Raw genomic sequence first — 22,555 nt, forward strand, 5'->3', positions numbered from 1 at the left:
ATCCCAAAGTGTACCCACACTTGTTCAAAGAAGAGTTTAGTAGTGGCTTCTACTGTGATATTCTTCTTGCAGGCTGCCATAATGGCCATCTTCGAGAACCTGTCGACGACCAAAAAAACACAGCCATTTCCATGCTTAGTGGAAGGAAGGCCTGACATGTAATCCATGGAGATGGATTCCCAAGGTCGACTAGGGGTAGGTAGCGGGGTATAAAGGCCTTGCTTCTTGATGGTTGGTTTGGCAATGACGCAGACAGTGCATGATCTGATGTACTTCTCGACATCCTATCGAAGATTCTGCCAATATAAATACTTTTTAGTACTGCCAACGTTTTCTCGACCCCGAAATGCCCATTAGCCCAACTGTAGTGTGCTTCCAAAATCATCTTGGCACACTCGCTTGAAGGAACACAAAGGTGAACCAGGTGGCATAACAGGGCATCTTGGAGGTGAAAATATGGAACATGCTAAGCCTCCAAGAGTGTCTGGTATGTGTGGCCAAATTCTGGGTTGCTTTTGTAGAGAAGTGGCCAATCAGAAGCCTCGTGCCCACAAGAGTTGAGTACGGTGGTTAACGCCATGATCGGTGGTCGACTGGGGCAATATGAAACATTATTGGTGCTGCCCTTATTATACTTGATATTCAAATGGAATTGTTGCAAGTGTGTGGACCACTTCTGATGGCAATCATTATGCAATTTCCCTTGGTTATGTATGAACTGCAGGGGTTGGTGGTCTGTGTGGATGACCATTTCCTTCCCCAAAATGTAATGCTTCCATTGTCGGCAGGCTTGCAAAATGGAATACATCTCTTTGTCATAAGTAGGATACTTCCGGACTGTGTCTGAAACAGGGAAAATTTTAAGAACCACCCTAAATTTATATGTATAATAAATGGGCTAATCCCCATGATACATAGGAAAAATGGAAGGAGATTTTATCAATAATATAATATGTATATATAATTTTTTTGGCGAATCTCTCACCAGATTATATTATCTTGTACAATGATGGAGAATCTTTCACTGAATTATAAAATCTTGTAAGATCTTGGCAAATCTTTTACTGAATAATAAAACATTGTGAAGTCTTGGCGAATGTTTTGTTAAAGTATGAAACCATATATGATAATAAGAAAACATATTCATTAAACTGTAATATACTAACATACATGTTTGGAAAAAAGAAACATAATTTTCTCTTCCTACAAACAATGTTCCAAGTTTCAGTGGCTGTGTTTGTCAAGGTTCTTACAATACACTCTTTCATATCCTTCTATTAGTTTTCATAACATTCCACAACAAAGTTATATCCCACAAAAAAGTTCTTGCAGGTGTTGATATTGACAACGAGTTTTGTCAAGGTAGGAGAGATTAATCTTTTCTCTACAACTTTTTTCAAGCTACCACTTTTTTCAAGTTATAAAATTTCTTTCTTATTCCATAGACTCCAACTATGAGATAAAAAAAAACACATCAAGTTTGTTTACCCCAACACGCCAACAAGTAGCAAGCCCAAACTATATTATATTAGAAAGTATTAGGTATCCCAAAGGCTTGAAGGGGATCTAATTGAAAGAAGTGACCATTGTGAGAATCCTTCCAATCAATATATGAATATATGAATATATAAATGTAGATTTATTATTATTTTAATTGGAAATCTTCAATTAAATAATAAAATTTAATTATGTCTCTCCCAATCTAAATTTCTTATTAGCATAATTCACTACCCTCATAGGTCTCGCATTTTTTAACAGCGTTTGTAACATGTAGATTAATTTCCTTTTTGGTGAGTTGTAACATGTAGATTAATTTCCTTTTTGGTGAACAATCTCCACCTTTTAGGAAAATATGGTGCAGTGGCTCCAACACCTACAGATCATTAGGACAAACTAAGAATAGCACAGAAGATGAAAGGTTATACAAACTAGCTTATTTTTCAAACAACTAATCCAACATCAGTATCGAAACTTTTTCATGAAGATATCATATTGAGAATGTTTGAAAAATGGTGAGAGATCTTTTAGGACAAACTAAGAATAGCACAGAAGATGAAAGGTTATACAAACTAGCTTATTATTCAAACAACTAATCCAACATTAGTACCGAAACTTTTTCATGAAGATATCATATTGAGAATGTTTGAAAAATGGTGAGAGATCTTTTGGGAGGTTGATGCGGAAAGAGTGATAAGGTTTCATTGTTTTGAATTTTTTTTTGTTAAATAAGAAAAAGTTAAAAACCAATATTAATGGAGATATTGGTATTTCTTACTAAATTTTGTGAAGTGACTAAATGCAGGTTTAACCATTCACCTTAAGATGTTTTTACAATATAATTTTCTAAGTCTATTTAATATCTTCATTATCATAAAAACCAACCTATATCCATCTTAAGTCCACATCTACCACTCTTAGGGGGATGAAATCTATTTATCCCTTTGAGCACTTGGTAGACCCAGAATTAAGATAGATGTAAGATGATAGAATTTCCCTTTTAAATAGTCTATGCTCACGTGAATACCATGGTATTACCATGGGTAAATACCATGGGTTATCATAAACATGGAGCTTAAAAATTACTATTAGTAATTTATAAAAATTAATAATTAATTTTTATTTTATTTTTTATTTTAACCAAGTTAAAATGTTTAACATACATTAAATTACAACATCCATTTTTACTCTTGATCCACCAAGCCCCGAGAGGGATCAAATATTTTTTCACTCTATGCTAGTTTGCATATCACAATATTTGATCCCTCTCGGGGTTTAGTAGATACAGAGTAAAGATGGATCTATGCTGGTTTAATTCCCCCATTTAAATAGGCTACACTCTATGCTAGTTTGCATATCACGATATTTGATCCCTCTTGGGGCTTAGTAGATACAGAGTAAAGATGGATATATGCTAGTTTAATTCCCCCATTTAAATAGGCTACATTCCACGTGAATACCATGGGTCGATACCATGTGCCATTTTTATTTTTATTAATACTAATATTAGGGTTAATAATGTTTTTTTGCATGGTATTAATATTAATCTAGCCCATGGTATTTGGCCCATAGTATTTTACCCATAGGTTTCACCTAAATATAACTCATTTTTTGAGTGTTTGTAAATATAAGGTGACTTATGGAGTAAATATAAAAAAATGTTTTATTTGTTTACCATACCTCTTGTTTATTTATATTTTTATTAATTTACCATACCTCTTTTACAAATATGGTATTTGGCCCATAGGATTCACTTAAATAAAACCTCTTTTTTGAGTCTTCATAAATAGAAAGAGGGTTATGGAATAAATATAAAAAGAGGTTTTATTTATTTACCATACGTCTAGTTTATTTATATTTTTATTTATTTACCATACCTTTTGAGTAAGTATAAAAAAAGGTTTTATTTATTTACCATACCTCCACTTTATTTATATTTTTATTTGTTTACACCCTTGCATGTATATAAGGTGACTTATGGAGTAAATACAAAAAATGTTTTATTTATTTACCATACCTCTCATTTATTTATATTTTTATTAATTTACCATACCTCTTTTATAAATACGGTATTTGGCCCATAGGATTCACTTAAATAAAACCTATTCTTGAAAATTAGGGCGAATGGAAGGTTGTAACTCCTAATTTCAAGGGCTAAATTTACCTTTTTTACCCTCTCCCTTAAAATAAGGTGGGCTATTTGAGGAGATTTGTAAAAATGTACTATGATACAAAATCTTAGCCCACTAAAAATTTAAAACCCCTTAATTTTGCCTAAGGGTGAACATTCGCCCCTAAAATTTTCCATGGTCTGAAAGTGTCTCACTGTGATATGCCACTAGATGCCCATGTTGAGTAAGGACTGCCCAAATAGCATAGTCAGAGGCATCTGTCTCGACCTCAAATGGTTGTTGCAAGTATAGTAATGCGAGCAATGGTGTCATGCAGAGGTGATCTTTCAACTCTATGAATGCCTTCTATTGAGACTCAGACCAAAAGAATTTTTCTTTTGCTCCTCCCTTGGTGACTTGACTCAAGGGCCAAGTGATATGAGAAAATCCCAAAATGAACCTGTGATAGAAGTTGGCAAGACCTAGAAAGCTGTGAAGCTCTGTCAGAGTGGTTGGAGATGGCCAATCCCGAATGACTTGGATCTTGGCTGGATCCACATGCACCCCTTGTTCATCAATAATGTATTCGAGATACTGAACCTGGGTCATGCCAAAAGTGCATTTCTCCAAATTGGCACATAACTTGTGTTACCGCAGTGTTTGGAGAATCTATCGGATGTGGTGGAGGTGCTCTTCCCAACTCTGGCTGAAGATCAGGATGTCATCCAAGTATACCACTACAAATGAGTTGGTGAATGGCCGCAAGAAGTCATCCATTAGCCTCATGAAGGTTGCAGGAGAATTCGTCAATCTGAAATACATAACCAACCATTCGAAAAGGCCCTCCTTGGCTTTGAAGGTAGTCTTCCACACATCAGAGGGTTTGATTGGTACTTGGTGATATCCTGACTTCAAAACGATATTTCTGAAATATTTCCCCCCCTTTAGTTGGTCCAGGAGGTCATCAATCTGTCGGATCGGGTACCTATTACGGATAATGATCTTGTTCAGCACCCGATAGTCAATACAGAGTCTCCAAGTCCCATCCTTCTTTTGTACCAACATGATCGGGCTCCCACAGGGCGATGAACTCAGATGAGTGTGACCTTTTTGTAGCAGCTCCTAAATCTGCCTCTTTATTTCATCGTTCTCCAAAACGAAGAACCGATAGATTGGTCCATTGGGCAGTGACGCACCTGGGGTCAGATCGATGGAGTGCTTGATCTGATAGTGCAGAGGAACCCCTGTGGGGGAGGTGAAGATGTCCTCGTACTCCTCCACGACCTGGTCCATCTATAGTTGTCATGTGGAGGGACCCTGTCTAGAGGTCGTGGCCATGGTCTTCTTCTTTCCTTGAGGGTGTATCATTAGGAAAACAAATTTCTCGATTTTAGAAATGAGCTTCCTGCATTGTTTTGTAGTAACCAAAGAGATGGCGGTAGGCGGTGCTACCTCTGGTATCCTGTACAACTTATTTCCCAAAGTAACAATAACAACACAGGGCCTTGATTCATACACAACATGTCACTTCCACAAGTATGGTTGTCCTAATAATACATCACAAACTTCAAGGGGAACAATGTCACACAATATCTCATCTGTGAAGGGCTTGATGTTGTATGGAAGGTGACATTGCTAGCTCACGCGAAGATCCCGTCCTTGGTGAAGCCACCCAATGGTGTAGGTTGTGGATGTGCTGTGGTTGGTAAGCCCATCCACTTCACGAAATCTACCAAAATGAGGTTATTTTGTCTCCCGTTGTCGACAATGAAATGTAGCAGGGAGCCCTTTACCCACATCTGGGAGTGGAAGAGATGCTCCTCCTCCTATGGATCTTTGGGTTCCTCCTTCTGGATCTTCGTGGTGGCAACGGTGGCGTTGGGCTTTGCATTGATAATTTTGCTTCCCTTTGTCATTCCCCTTGTTGGGTTCTGACTCAGAGTTGGAACATGCATATGATTCTGAAACCTTTAGCTCGACCACCAGTGACTGCTTGGCCCGATACTCACTTGTGTTGTGAGTGGAGCTCTTATGGATCTCACACCACTTTCCCGCGTCCTTTTTTGGCTTCATGATGTTGTTCTTTGCTTGCAGCTTTGGCGGGCTGTCTTGGGTCGCCCCGTCTTGGCTTTGTCCTTTGTTATGCAATTTGGGGGCACCTTCCCCTTACTTCAGATTCATAGATCCAAAGTCTCGCTTATTCTGTTTAAACTTTTGCTCGAACTTGACGACGTGTTGGTATGTCATGCCGAGCGAGAAGATGTCTAGAAATTCTATTTCTTCCTAGATGTACTTATGCAGGTAGCCGTGGTATTTGAGTACCAAATGCTGCTCCATATCCTTGATACCCAACTTTGTGTGAAGGGTATGAAAAATATTGGTAAACTCCAGCATGTCTTGGTCCCTTCCCTGTCGCAGTGTGGTTCGCTTTATGTATTGATCCTCATAGCTTCCGACAGGGTAGCACTGCTCCTTAATGGCATCCCGAAACGAATTCTAAGTGGGTGTGGCTGAAAATAGTGAGCCTGTACTTTCATCCTTCTACTCATAGTAGGTTTCCCACCAATCCTTGATATGGGGGGCTTCTTTGAGAAGAGCGAAAATAATCGTTTCCCGACTGGAAAAATCATAAACAGAAAAATAACCCTCTAGTATATTTAACCATTTATCGACGGCATCTGCGTCTATCTGACCCTTAAATATGGGGATTTCAAAATTAACTTGTACCTTAAATGGTGTGGCATTTCCAGAGTAGCTATTGGAAGCCTACGCGTCACCCCTAGGTAGCCGCTGAAGGATCTGGGCAAAGTTGTCCATCATCGTGTTCCTTTGTCACTCGAGGGCTTCTTTGAGGAAGATTTTGATAGGATCTCTTGCCCCCTCCTCTTTCTTTTCATCCTCCATGGGAGGCCGTCAGGATTTGCGAGGCTGGTCTTGCAAAGGTTCAGCCAATTCAAGCCCTAACTCCTTATATCCCGACCTCGTTAGGGACATGCAAAGAAAAATAGAGAAAAAAAGTAGCCTGCTCTAATACTATTGATCTGGATTTAAACAGGAACACAACAAATTAAAGAGATAAACATAAACACAAAGATGCAGCGGAAATAATACTTCATTTCATTAATAGTAAAATACTGAAATATACTTACAAACAGGAATGGAAATAAACTAGCTAGGGCGATGGTAGCTTATCTTTGAGAAGAGATGTGGTGGCTACATGCCTCTGAACTGCCTTACAATGAGGCTCAAGGGCCTTTTTATTATTGAACAATAAGAGAAAACCTAAACAACCAAAACCCTAGCCTGAGGAGATGTAACACCAAGAGTTTATGGGCCCCGTTGGGTTGAGTTGGACAATCAACTTCTTGGGGTCGCAACTTAGTCATATAATCTCCGTTTGACGTGCATGATAGCCCGATGGAAAGATCTCTCCAAGGACTATGACAAAAAGGATGATTTTAGTTAGAAAATCACTGGCAGGTGTAGGTGCAAGTGTCAACATACCTGGATTTTTATTATTGTGCGATCAGATGAGGAGGATGATAGAATTCCTCCAATGATAACGAGATCCAAGAACTCTAACCCCCAAAAATCTTGCAAAAAATTAAAAAAAAAATAATATTTGCAAAAAAAAATGGAAAAACATTACATAACTACCCTACAAAAATTTAACCTGTAAAAATTCCTCCATGGCGACGACACCAATTTACTCCTAAACATAGTTGATGAGGTGACACACAATTCTACCAATCAAAAACAAAATAGTGTAAAAACTAAACAACATTCTTGTTTCTGAATACTAGTGAAGAATTGATGAGAAAATGAAAGGGGTATAAACCCAATTCATTACCAGAACCATGGAAAGAAGTATCAGTAATTGTCTAGGGATATATTACCTATGACGGAAGGAATGATGTGGTGAGGGTACATCATCTCAAACTAATGGAATCTCTAAGGTGAAAGGTAATTCTAAACCTTCCCTACTTTCTCAATTCACTGTTGCATGAGACCACTGCTAGGTTAAGAAGGTCCAAAGACCAAGTCTCGGTCATCAGTCACCATGGACTTATCAAGTTATTAATCATAGGAAGTCTCAATCAAGTTAATTAGACTTGGGAATGGTTTCTTGGTAACCCTGACGCTAGTCAAGACATTCCTTTAGGGAATGAAACAATCATTGGAAAATCTAGGAATGTTTCAGTTAGTTATGAGAATATATATATATATATATATATATATATATATATATATATATCTATATATATATATATATATATATATATATATATATATATATATATATATATATATATATATATATATATATATATATATATATATATATATATATATATATATATATATATATATATATATATATATATATCGCCCCCCCCCCCCAAAAAAAAAAAAAATTAAGCCGTAATACTTAATCGTCGAATTTTCCCCGCTTCGCGCCCAAAAATCCATTACATGTTGTCGTTAATTTAAACGAACACTTTTTCGACCGAAAAACTACTTAGTACGACCGAAAAAGACAAGATGATGGGAGCTTGCGACATTAGGTATTTTGAAGAAAGGCACATATCCATAGCTACCTCTTGGCTGATTACTACCACTATCCTGCTTAGAAAATTAGGATCCTTAACACACTTCCCTTAAGAGCCAAAATAATATCAGATAATGATCACTTGAAACAGGAATTGGACCACCTGGAAAATTCTTCAATAATATTAGCTACAAAAACAAATACAATTTTAAGTTCATTGAAAGAGAAAAAGGAAGGACCCCTCCTAAAAACTCAAAAAACTAAAAAAATTATAGGAGAAAAGCACATGTCCCATACATCTATGATGTCATTAAAAAAATTATTAAGATACGGTTGGTGGTGCTAGAAATTCATCAACCAAGGGGGTCTCCCCAATATGAAGTCCTAGTTATACCGCACATCATTTGGAGTAGGAGACCAAATTGGATCATAAGATAAATTTCCATAATATTAGGAATTTTCCTTGGCCGCACTTATCAACATAGGATATTATACAAATAATCTTTGAAACAAGCAAGTTGACACTGTGAGGCATACAATTTCAATGTATATAATATAGTTTCACAGAATGGAAAATAGAGAGTGTTCCTATAGAATAAAAGTAATAGTACTATCCTAAAAGAGAGACACAAGAGCATGAAAGAATCATTGATTAACCTGCAAAGTATTTCACAAGATAACACCAATCATAAAAGTAAGTAACAATGCACATTTAACAAGATGCGTACTAAATCCAACGAAATAGTTCATTTTCATTAGTATGTGTTAACACAAACATACATCACAAAAAATGAAAAAATAGTCTCACAATCATTCACGACATATGCATGAAAGTGAATTGGCCCTAAGAGCTTCATATATTAAAATGTTGCCACACTAGTTCCAATAGTGGAACATTAAGTCACCAATTACTCCTCCAAAGAAATATCTTCTCTCCTATGCCAAACTAGAGAAGCCAAGGTGAAAAGTCCAAAGTCAAAAAGACCATTCTCTTGAGCTATGAGGGTATATTTATAACAAATGAGGTGAATCTCCACCTCCCATGTGACTCTTGACCTCCCTCATGACTCTTAAGCTTCTACAATAACTTTTCGAATTCCTACATGACCTTTGAGCTTCTACATGACTTTAGAACTTACTAGTGACTTTTCACATTCTATATGGGACCCTTGGGCTACCACACATTTTACATTTTATCATTTTGAAAATACAATAATTAAATTCCACAAATTATGTGGCAAGATACATTGACAAATATGACTTTATGATGACACTTGGACAAGCCATGACTTGGCATTGATGACATGGAACTTCATTGTGATGTGTATAGGCCAATACTTTATCCTTGATACTATGACTTTGACTTGTTCATGATGGATATTTTCTTGCTAATAATCACCCCCCAAAGGGTATGGATAAATGTTGGGACCTTCTAAGTCAACATGAGATGCCACAATTCTGTCTTGGTCCAGGATTCCTTCATGTCCTTCATGATGGTTCTTTCTTCTGCCCCTTTTTCTCAAGTGCTCTCTTGTAGCATTTCCTTGATTATATACCTTGAGAATGACCTTACCATGTTGAAATGACAACACCTTCAGAATAATTCCACTCATGATAGGAAAACATGATTTTGGAAACCACCTATTCTACCTCCACTTTTCTCATGGAAGATGTTGACTGTGATGATGAAATAAACAAGGGTTTTGAGAGTAGGAGGCTGATAATTTCACAATTGAGCATCACAGGGGCTGAGGGATGACCTCCATGTCTACTAGAACTGCACATTGTGCAATCCAAGACTCACAAGATGAAGGGACTGTGAAGTTGGGCAAGTTAGTGAGACAAGGATGCAAGGTTACACACTGTAATTATGCAATGTGATTTAACTAAGGAGGAGGCTTATGAGATTGTGTAATTGAGAAAGTTAGTGACACTGGGAGGCTCCATTATCTACTACAACTACACAATGCATAATTAAGGGAAAGATAGGATAAGATACTGCATAGTTGAGGGATTCAGTTATGTAGCGAGGCAAGCTTACTCACTGTGATTGTACAGTGTGCAGTTCTGGGAGGACTGGGATAGTGGATTGTGTAGTTGAGGAAGCTTGATTGTTGACGAAGATTGTGCAATGCATAGTGGAAGCCTGACTAGGAAATGATTGCATAGTTTACAAGTGTAGGATGTAGGGACTGAGCACTGGGATTGCACAATGTGCAGTCCTTCGAGGAAGTGACTGCATAGTTCACAGTTCTAGGATGTAAGGATGGTTGACTGGGGATTAATAATGTGTTGTGATTATTTTAGGAAGGAAATATGATGAGTGGTTTGTCAGGTAAGTTGCAGAGAGAGAAACACTTCAAAAATTGACTAAGTGTGGGATCAGTGAAATGAAATATGAAACCAGAACATGTAACAAGGCTTGATCATGATCACGCACTTACAATCAATAAAACAAAAGGAAAATTAATCCATTGAAATGATAGCAAATAAACACTTATTTCTAAGTGTGACAATTGAAACATAGCTTTGCGACACTTAGAATGCATGTTACGACACAAGTGTGAACAACAACTAGAAAGTGTGCTAAGTGTGGGAGAGTGTCTAACACATATTATTATGATATATATGATCATCTAATGTAGAAGGATATTCTAGATATGCCTCCAATAATGTGTTAATGTGAAAAACATGCATGAGTACAAATAGTTAAAAGCAACACTTGAGACAGTAAGAAAAAGTGAAAATTACACTTGTAAAAGCTAAAGAAAGTGAAAGAAACTCATGTTAAAGCGAAGAGAAAGAAAAAGTGATACTTGTGAAAGCCAAAGAAAGAAAAAAATGATATTCGCAAAAGTGAAAGCAACATTTGTGAAAGAAAAAGGTGCAAAAAAACGACAGTTGAGAAGGCTCACTGGAATGATGATACAATCACCACTAAGGGTGAGAGATACTGTCAAATAATTTTGTGCAATGATTGTTGGCATGGATTGTGCATTGCACTACCCCTATCAATTGTGCAAGCAATGTTGGTAGGGGTTGCACAGGTTCTATGAGTAGCACCATGCCTATTACCAAGGACAGTGTAATCACTATTACAAGTGATGGCGCAAGCATGTCCTCAAGGACTATGGAAATCTTGTCTACAAAGGTAAACACTGAATATTGAGTTTGCAAGAAAGAGGCGTGCTTGAAAATGCATCAAAATATAAGCATGTGTAAGCCAGTGGCTTCGACAATTAAAATCTTGAAAGAAGGCTTTAAACATCAACCAATCATAAAGCAACTATGATCAACTTGGAATGACAGATCGTAAGATCACTAGGAGGCTCCAAAATTCAGGTGTAGGAAAATTTTCAAAGGGTGTTTGTCACAACAACAACACTTGGTGACACACTAGAATAACCCCAGCTTCTCTGCTTAGATCTGGGTTTGAGAACAAAGTCTTAATCTTTCAGGAAGTATTGATTCAGCATGTGGACCACCTTAGCTTCCCTATTTATCCTAGTTATAAGTGTAGTCTCTCCCATCCCCTTTCTCAGCTAAACACATTTACAAGGCTTACCATATATCAATTGTTTCGATCTGAGAGAAGGATAGTATATATTCATGAGTTTAAGATGATTAGAGTTTTAGTTCCATCTCTAGTGTTACTATGCTACTAGTAGGCATGTTCAGTGCCCCAGTGGAGTCACTTTAAGAAAGAAACCATTGCTTTATTTACAGAGAGCCCATTTAGTACCCGGACAAACTTGTTTGTTTCACCTCTCTATGCAATAATCATTTCTCCCATTTCACCCCTTATTTTATTTTCAATATTATCATTGGCATTTTATCGACATTTATATTGCCAGGGAAGAGAAGGGGTCCTGACTTATTGAGAGAAAGAGAGGTCATTCCTTCAGATATTGTTATATGCCCCTGAAATTAATACGCTCACTCTAAGTTTATCCTTTCCCTTCTATACTTGATTGGATCAGAAAGAAAAACACTATTCAATTATCATATCCAATCAAGGAATGAATATCCTAAAATAGTACGGGAATCATGGTTCTACCAAAGGCTTTCCATGTGAAACAAATCATATTTTCCATTCAAACATCATTGACTATAAAAGAGGTGTAGGCCCAAACAAAGAAGAAGAAGAGATATTAGCCAAGAGTTACCCGTCATCACAATTACTTTTTAAAAACTTTTCCACATTGTTCTCTTCAGCCAAATAAGTGTTGAGCGATAAAAAGTGTCTTTTTAACCTCTGTTTATCCTACATTAATGATCAATCTAGGTACGATTTTTTTATCTCAAGAGTGCACTCAGTCTGAGGCGGTCACTTGTTCAAGAGTAATGCTTGCATTATAGTACTTTGCAAAAGTAAATGAATGCTAGAAGGAAAATCTAATTGTAATGGGAAGAAACTTAAATGCTTTGTAACTAGATCATTCACTCAAGAAACTATAGCAATCATCAGTCAAGGATGCAGTAATGATAACTCTTTCCCCTGTAAACTGATGTAAATGAAAATAAAGCAAAGGCAAGACCTCGAATCTGAGAACTTAGACAGCAGTAGTCAATGTTCGTTACAGTTGTAGATCTTTCTACCCACACCAAAGCAAATGCTGGAAATAACAATTCAATTAACAGAAAAGGAACAATGACTAATTCTATTGAAAAGGTCGAATAGCAAAGCTTAATCTACAGAACTGAATTAAGAGGCAATCTTTAACTAATAAAGGAATTGAACAACGCTCTTGACTAATAAAGGAATTGAACAACAATCTAAGAAAGGAACAACAAACCGAAGTAAATCTATAGGAATTGAACAACAAACTTAATCAAATGTAAACACACAATGACTATAGAATCAGTAATCTTATTCTAGCATATAGGACATTAACCACAGGTATAAAGGAATGACAATTGCAGTTATAATTGAACAACAACTAAATGAACAACAATCACAATTATAAGTGAAATGTAGCTAAATGAACAACAATTGCAACTGTAAATGAATAGAAATATCAATCTATAAATGAACAATGGAATCTGAGTTAGATAGTGCAATATTATTCCAAAATGAATAACATAACAATTCGGTTGAAAATAACAATCTTGCTATTCAATTACGAATTCAATATAACAGAGCAATTAAATGAAAGGTTTAGGAACATAAGGTTATTGAATAAAGAAAGTTAAGGAAATGCAAGGGAAATCAAACCACACATGATTGTAATCGTAAAATAATGATACAAGAAGCAAGTGATCCACTAGGGTCGGGCCATTAGCCACCAGGGAAGCACTGCTGCATTTACTCTAGGATCAGATAATGGAACAACAACTGAGTTATATATTAATCATAAAGGAAGAGTTACAACTATCACTCTTTAAAGAGAGTCGATGATCAATGTTCAGATTATAACAACAAATTCTATAAATCAACAATAATATCCACCCCTTGGGCTAGCAACGCTGTCCCTTTTTATAATGGTCAGGTGGAAGTATAAAAAATATAGATAAGTTTTGAAGCAGTGATCCCTCAGGATCAAAGGGTCCTAAGGGATTCGCCATATCTTTGATCTTCAGTTATCATTTTGTCCTCTTACGTTGATGCCGCATTTCCTATTCCTTTTCCTGGACCATGCACTCTAATCTTGATTTCCTCGTCTAGATGTGGTTTCCTGTCAAAGGGACAACAATTGCTTCTGCTTTGTCTTTTCCTCCGAATGATTTTCCATTTTCTTCACTTTCTGTGTAGAAAAAGACAATAATTAGTCATTTTCATCAATCACAAATCTCCTTAATTCTATTATAATTCTTTAACATATTACCATCTTGGAATGTAAAGGAGTTATGATTTAAAGGAAACGATAAAGAAATAAATGGTAAATACAAACCTTTTCCAATGCTCAACACACCCCCTGCTTACCCTTTTTCATTCCCTCATGAAAACATTGTAATTGACATGCAAGGCAGTTAGGGAATAGGCTGGAGAAAGATTTTCATGTAGTGGTCTAAAACCATGGTTTCTAGCTAAAACTTCAAAAATATGCTCTGTTTGTCCTTTAGGCAATTCATATAGGGCCTTATACCCTGGTGTAGGATACCAGATGATTGGACTTCGAAACCTACAGCCTAACCAATACGGGCCTTCTCTCAATATGAGGTTACCATAGGTAACCAAGCGATCAACAACTAGCTTAAAATTTTTGTAATTGAATGGCTCTCTGTCTTGGACATTCCGATTGGAAGTCTTGTATCAGAGTTTGGCTGCTGCTATGGCAAGGTCTTTGATGGCTAGGAAGTATTCTACCCCTTGCTGGACAACTGTTGTGTGAATGGGTCCCAATGTCTGGATCACACCCTTCTTTCTCATTAAGCTTCTATGCTTATTCCACAGTTGCAATGGGTTTCTAGGTTCACCCCTTACCCATAGATCTAACCTGTTCTCCTGTCTCTGGAAGGTATTGTGGGCTTTAAGCCACTTTATCTGGTTAATAGCAAAAGATATGAATGCCTAAAGCTAGATATCACCCACAAAAGGGCTAGAGTTATCTTCCGTTTCACCATCCAACACAAGGTTATGCAAATAAAACTCACATAGCAATCGATGGACTTTCACCCCATAATGCTTATAGTAGTTTATGAAATAATCAATAGCTTTTAGCTCTATAGGCACCCCTGCCTTGACAACCTTAATTTTCAATTGTAAATGCCTTTCCATAAAAAATAAAGCATAGTTTTTGGCAGGTTCCCTACATGCTAGAACATTAGTATACAGAGAACATAAGGTATCCATTTGAATCATAACTATGTCTAGTCTATTGGTTACCTTTTTAACTTTTTCCTCTACCCTTCACCATCTATCGAAGGCCTCGCTCTCTGATGCATTGATGTCCTTTACCTGCTGCTGTAACTTCTGACATTTTTCCTGAGGAACAGTTTCCTCTGTGAGCTTTTCTATCGTTTGTTGGGCCTGCGCCTGATCCTTTTGAAGTTTCACTATCCTCGGATCATTGTCCATCATAACATTTTTAAGCTGGAGATCTACCTGCATCTACTTATTGCGACATCTGGTTCCTATAGTCTGTGTTTCCTTCTCATGAACCATCCGATCGGTCATGATGCTAGAGGACAATGCCTCTGTCTGGATGTCCTTATTACAGATTGGTGTGTTTTCTATTTGGGCTTCTGCATTTGTAACAACCACATGTTGTTCCTTGCAGTCCTGAATGATAATGGGTTTGGCTCAAGTCCTTTTGGTCTTCATTTTATGGGATTTTGCCTGGGTGGCTGCATCCTTTGTTCCAGGGGTTCTTTTTTAGATTTTCCCCATTCTTAGGACCCTTATTTGTTGTTTGAGTTGTTTAATTACATTTAACAGTCTCTGCTATTCCTTTCGCAACCTTTTGATTTCATTTGTTTTCTTCGAAGGAACAACTATTTATTTTCTTGGGCCTGGGCTTTGTTCTTTAGGGATTGTACCCACGCCCTGGCTTGTTTCCATGTTTTCTTCTTGGAACACTTCTTCAGTTTTCTCGTCCTCCTAATTAGGTTTTTCAATGGAGGAGACCCTGGGTTGATCTGCTATTTCGCGGCCGGCTTCTGCTTCTACTTCTTCTTCATCATTCATTTCTTTGGATGCATTCTTATTGTGAGCAGAGTGTTCCTGTGATTGTCATTCTTCTTCTTCCTCATCACTCATCTCCTCAGATGCACTCTTACCATGAGTAGAGTGTTCCTGTGGTCCTTCTTCTTCTTCCTCATCACTCATCTCCTCAGATGCACTCTTACTATGAGCAGAGTGTTCCTGTGGTTGTTCTTCGATATCGGGGTTGAGTGGGCTATGGGGCTAGACATACTCACCCATATTGGCCAAAATTTGGGCCAATTCATCTTCTTGCAGAGAGTTTTATAATGGGCTTTCGTTGGGTTGATCTTCTTCCTCCTCTTCTTCCTCGCTGGAGTGCTCAGTTTCCTCTTCTGGTTCCTATTCTTCTAATTATTCTTCTTCATTTTCCCCTCCTTCAAGTTGTGGGGGTTTCTCGTCCTCTGAGTCATGTATTTCTAATGTTTGGCTACTATTTTCTTGGGGATTTCCCAACATTCCTCTGCTTCTCCCCAATCTGGCAGACTGTCGTTGTTTCTACGGTCTAATTGATGTGCTAGTAGTGCTTTTTCGTTTTGGCACTGGTAAGGCCAATCCTCCATATATTGAGAAAACAAATTCTTCCCAACTACTCTGCTATTGGGTGAGACTGTAACTGACTATTAGCCAAATTAAGCCGTGATGACTTACTACTGATTCTACATGATGAGATTTTCTTATACTTCGAGAAGCATCATGCAATAAAAAATTTAAGTATGTGGGCAAATTCACAACAAATTTTTGTTTTAATACAGCTAATAGTTTGAGATGGTGTGGTCTTACCACGTCTTTTCTGCCATCGCAAGTGATGTAGCTTTGCACAATTCTGGCTAATTCTACCTAAGGTTCTCCCAGGGTTGTAGGTAGGACTCCTTTTCCTTTGACAGTAAGGCTCTGTCCTTTGTCCCAGAAGATGGTTATAGTGTCTTGCAGTCTCATTTTTTTCAGGGTCCATACTGGTCCAATAGCTGGCAGTCCTGAAACTTTAGCAATTACCGCATCTGTTACTGTTATTTGCCTCCCCCTCACCATGGAATGATCTTCCTGCAAGTTCTGCAGAAATTTAATGGTCATCGTCTCATTAGAATACTATAGTCGGTTAAGGTAGAAAATCCATCCTGATCTTACTGAAATTTTGCATACAGCATCAGAGACCATTAACACTTGCGGTTCACTACGTATTGATTCGCCTCCCATTTTTTTCAAGCTTAGCACACAAAAACATAGAAATGTCGATGGAACAACAAGCTATTCAAGCTTTAGCACACTGTTAATTCACTACAACAAAACCAGCGATTAGCATCCATTTTTACTTCTTTTTTTGCATCTAGAGCCCATTTTTGGTGCTATTTGCATCCATTTATCAAATATGGTGCAAAAATTGACACAAAATTTGCATCAAGTTTTGCACCAAATCTTACACCAAGTTTAGCACCAGGTATTGCAATAGGTTTTGCACCACGTTTTGCACCAAATTTTATGCCAAGTTTTGTGTCATCCTTTATACCAGGTTTTGTTCCAGGTTTTGCATCAAGTTTGGCACCTAATTTTGTTTGACATACTTTTGCATCCTCATTTGCATCCAGTTTTTTCACCTACACTTGCATCAACTTTTGCATCGACTTTTGCATCCTTTTTTGCATCCATTTTTTCATCCATTTGTGCATCCCTTTTGCGCCAAGTTTTACATCGTGTTTTGTGTCTAGTTTTGCATAAAATTTTGCATCTACTTTTGTTGCATCCACTTTTCCCTCTTGTTTGGCATCCATATTTACATCCTCGTTTGCATCTATTATTGTACCCACTATTGCATCTAATATTTTTGTGCCACAATTAGCGCCTAGTTTGGCACCTCCTTTTGCACCCACTTTTGATTATAATTTTGCATCCACGTTTGCATCCTCATTTGCGTCTAGGTTCTCATCAACTACTACATCTATTTTTGCATCCCTTTTTGTATCCAATTTTGGACCGGGATTTGCATCGGGTTTTGTGTCTCGTTTTGCATCTACTTTTGCATCTACTTTTGCATCGACTTCTATTGCATCCACTTTTGCACACAATTTTGCATCCACTGTTGCACCCATTTTAAATTTCACTTTTTGCATCCTTTTTTACATCTTCATTTGCATCATACTTTGATTCTTTTTTTGCATCTATCATTACATCCACTTTTGTTATGCCACAATTTGCACCATGTTTTGCACTCACTGTTGTATCCACGTTTGCTTCCAATTTTGCATCCATGTTCACATCCTCTTTTGCATCAAATATTGCATCTATTTTTGCATCCACTTTTATGTCAGGTTTATGCATTGGGTTTTGCATCTCGTTTTGTATCTACTTTTGCATATACTTACATTATATCCATTTTTTGCATCCAATTTTGTTTTGCATGTTGCATCAATGTTTGCTTCCACTTTTACATCCATTTTTGCATCTTATTTTGCATATTTTTTGTCTATTGTTACATCCACTTTTGTTGCACCATATCTTGCGCCTACCATTGCAACCACATTTGCTTCCACGTTTGCATCCCCTATTGCATCCACTTTTGTTTCATCCATTTTTTCATATACTTTTGTTTCCGTTGTTGCATTCACATTTGTTTCACCACAATTTGTGCCAAGTTTTACACCTACCATTGGACCCATGTTTGCTTCCACTTTTTCCTTCATGTTTGCATCCAAGTTTGCATTGACAACTGCATCTACTTTTGCATCCACTTTTGTGTCAGGTTTTTCATGTTGTTGTGCATCTACTTATGTTTTATCCACTTTTCATCCAATTTTACTTCTATTGTTGCCCCCATTTCTATGTTCGCTTTTGCATCCCTTTTCCAACACTCATCATATTTTCTGCATTGATGATATTCCTTATGGCATTGACAATTATGAACAATTGATGACAATGTCAATAATATTGACAATGATGAAAATGAAGATGATGGCGATGACATGAATTGTGATTATGATGATAAAGACGATAGTGGTTACAATGACAATGATGATGATGGCAATGATTATGATGATGACGATGCTAATGACGTTGGCGAATCTTCCCAATTTTAGATGTAGTCATTGTCATAATAATAAGCATTATCTTTGGTGTCATGATCATCATTTTCATCTAGGTCATCATCAAAAACAATAATGGCATGAATGATGATGATGCATGATTACAACAATGTCGATAGAAATTACATTAATGATGATGATGGGGATGATAAAAATGACAATGACGATGATAATGGTGGTGATGATGATCATCATCGATCATCTGTCAAAAATAGAGTTGTTATTTCTCTTACGTATATCAATGTGTCCTAAACAACCCTTTTCTAGCACTGATCACATTTTTTGGGTTGATGATATTTCTTACAACATCTACAACTATGAACAATTGCAAACAATGTCCATAATGATGATGATGATGGCATGAATGGTGATTATGATGATAATGTAATGATGGCAATAACAATGACAAGGATGATGGTGATGATGATGACAATGATTATGATAATGAGAATGACCTTACAATCTTATGGATTCGTGAACAATTACTAGTTTCAATACCATCTTCTGGATATGTATTACTATCATAATTTTTAAATTTTCTGTCTCTCTTGAGGTATCTTACTATAATGGTGTTGTCAACACTAGAAAGATATCTTGTTGTAATGGTGGTTCTAATGTTAGCACTAGCAAAGTTTAGTAGGGAGGATGCTACTACAAGAGGAATTCCTTCTAAGTGACTATGGCATTCAAAATGAGGCTTTATGGGCTGCTTGTTAACACATGTTCTCATGCTCATATAAAATTAATGTGAAAAGTTGCTTTAATTGGTTCCCATGCATAATTGATATTGATAATGGGGTGGTATAAAATTGTAATGGGCATATCCGTTAGTTAGTTATGATGGGTCAACAACATTGAAACCATCCAAGTGACATTTCACCTTGGAACAATCGTCGCTCGTGCGAAAACACGAAGTTTATGTAAATGAAAGTTGTGATTGTAGTGGAATTAAAACCATTGAGAAATATCAAAGAAGACGCTGCCTACCAGTTTTGAAAGACAACCAAGGCATTGACCAACTATTTGCGTTAGGATGTAGTGAGGGAATCGAAGGAAATTTGGCAGCCCTAAGTTGCCATTACTATTGCCAATCACACATTCAATAGTAACCATAAAAGGTAGCCACATATAAATAGAACCTCGAGGTGTTGACAGTCAGAATCTATTGTAATAGCTTAGATCTAGAGTGAAGGTTTCACTTCTAATGTTGTGTTTGAGCTTAAATTCTAATTAAATATTTGGGTTAGCCAAGGTCATTACTTAACTTAATGGCTTTGCAATATACAATGTATCATTTTTTTTTAAGTTCAATTGGTGAGATATGTCTGGGGGATTGAACTTTCGATCACTTGGATACACAAGGGCTTGCCAACATGCTTTTTTCCAATTGTGCTACTACCCTCAGAAAATATACAATGTATCATATTAACATCCACTTAAACCAAATTCACTTTTGGGACACATGTCTCTTTGATGATGAAGGGAATCCAATTATGTGATGTCAAACACATTCCCTCACAAACACTCACAAAGACCCTACACTTTTTAGGGTTCGAACCTAGGTTGTCTGTTATGAAACCAACTCACAAAAAGATAGAAAAGATAGATCAACAACTTAGAAATCAGCCTCTTCGAGGGGGAAACCTCCTTTACATTACACAAAATAACAATTATTGGATGATACAAATGACAAAGCCTCATTTCTATATATAGGAGTCTAAGGGGTCACAATATAATCAAAGTCAACATAACAATAATAATATAAGGGCACAAAAATAACAATAGTGGGCTTCTATGGGGCACAATAATAACAATATGGGGACAATAAGGGCACAACAATAACAGTAAGGGCCACAATGACACTAGTAATGGGGGAATCACTAGTGTTATAGGGACCTAACATTGTCTATATGGAAACACTGTATAATTTTGAATTTATTTATTGTAGATTTGTACATAGATGGATATTCCTTTCTTTGCATTTATCTTTTAGACTTCTTGCTTTCACCAATTGATTTAGAGCTTATGGAGTCTCAAGTAGCACCAATCCCCTTGCTTCTATTGGATTGAATAACATGATTTCTCTTTTGAAATCCATAATATCTCATTCACATGCTTCCTATTTCTCCCATAAGACTTTAGCACAGACTCCATGATCATGTTTGTGTCCCTCTTAATAACGCACTCCTTGGAAGGGGCCATAAAATCTTTTATTAGGACTAAACTTGGATGTCTCTTCTTTCTTGCCCTTTGATTCTTCATTCAATCATACCACCCATCAACTTGTTATTTTTCCATTTTTCTTATAATGACCTTTGTTGTTGGGAAGGTGCCTTTCAAGTATTTTGTCTTTGCATATAGATACACATAAAGTATCATTATTTTAATCTAATGGACGTGGTTGTTAAAATCACCAATATTTAATTAAATATGCATTGTTATACCTTTGCTCAAGTCAACTTCAATTCAAATTCTAACACATGTGTGTATACCCTTCCTTGCTTAGTTTGTATATTGTTGTAAGTCCCCAATATATTTATGTTGGCTTTTGAAAGATCATCTCATCCCAAAATAAGTAGGGGGGATTCAATATTCAAATCCAGAGTGGGGTTGAAGAAATGGATATTGAAGATGGATTCAATTATAGAAACTATCTTTTGAAAAAATGTTAGTTTTGCCCCAAAAAGAAAGTCCCTCCTTTGAGACCTTGCCACAACTTCCATAGTTGTGAAATTTTACAATAATAGAACCTCTAGAGTAGAGGTTTACCATATACTTAGAACTTAGGTTGGAATTGATTTGATTCTTGAACTCTTTAGATGATGACTAGAGATCATTAAATACATAGTTTGAAGCGTTTGCTTGTAGTTATTAATGAACTTGTTAACCATCCATAGATGAATACTTCCCTTGCACATGTGCTTGATTTTGTCAATAATGAAAGAATCCTACTATGTTTTTGGTATATTCGACAAGACTACATCTTTAAAATAAAGAAGATTCAATTCTTAATGCTTTGCAATCCTGTAAGAGGGAGGGACAATCAAAGTCACGCAGGAGGAGGTATTCCCTTTGTTTAGCGAAACTCTACAGAGATAAAGCACTAAATGCAAGATTAACCCCTTTTTTATGTGATAATTAGGGAATATATATCTATTCTCTCAAAGATTAGTCTTATATATTCAAAAAGAATTTCTCATTTATTCTAAATAACACTTAGCACTGTTTATAGAATAATTTCTCACCATTACAATCACAGTAATCATTTTTCAAGGCAAAAACTACATCAAAACTTTTTGAATATGCAAGTAGATAATCTCCACAAATGAAGATGAAAACATATTTTGAGCATGTTTAAAGTGGATTAAAATATAATAATAAAAGACACAACAAAAATCTTGATACAATAATAGCTCAAATAATTATCTTTAACTAAAATCTATTAAAAATTACTATAAAATTATAAAATGAAATTAACATTAATAAATAATCAATTAATTTATATAAAATCCAAATTTAATAATGAATAATTACTTAATTCTTTAAGTTCCACTTCAAAGAAAGCATTGACACATCAGCTAGAGAAGGGTGCATTATTGTTTTGGAGTAAGAGAAGGGTGCATTATTGTTTCGGAGTTCTATGTCCGTCGCATCAATATTTTATTTGATGTGCCCAATT

The sequence above is a fragment of the Pinus tabuliformis genome, chromosome 9, assembly GCF_031772625.1.
Source record: "Pinus tabuliformis cultivar Carrire ecotype Pingquan chromosome 9, CPIR1, whole genome shotgun sequence".
Classification (NCBI taxonomy): Eukaryota; Viridiplantae; Streptophyta; class Pinopsida; order Pinales; family Pinaceae; genus Pinus; species Pinus tabuliformis.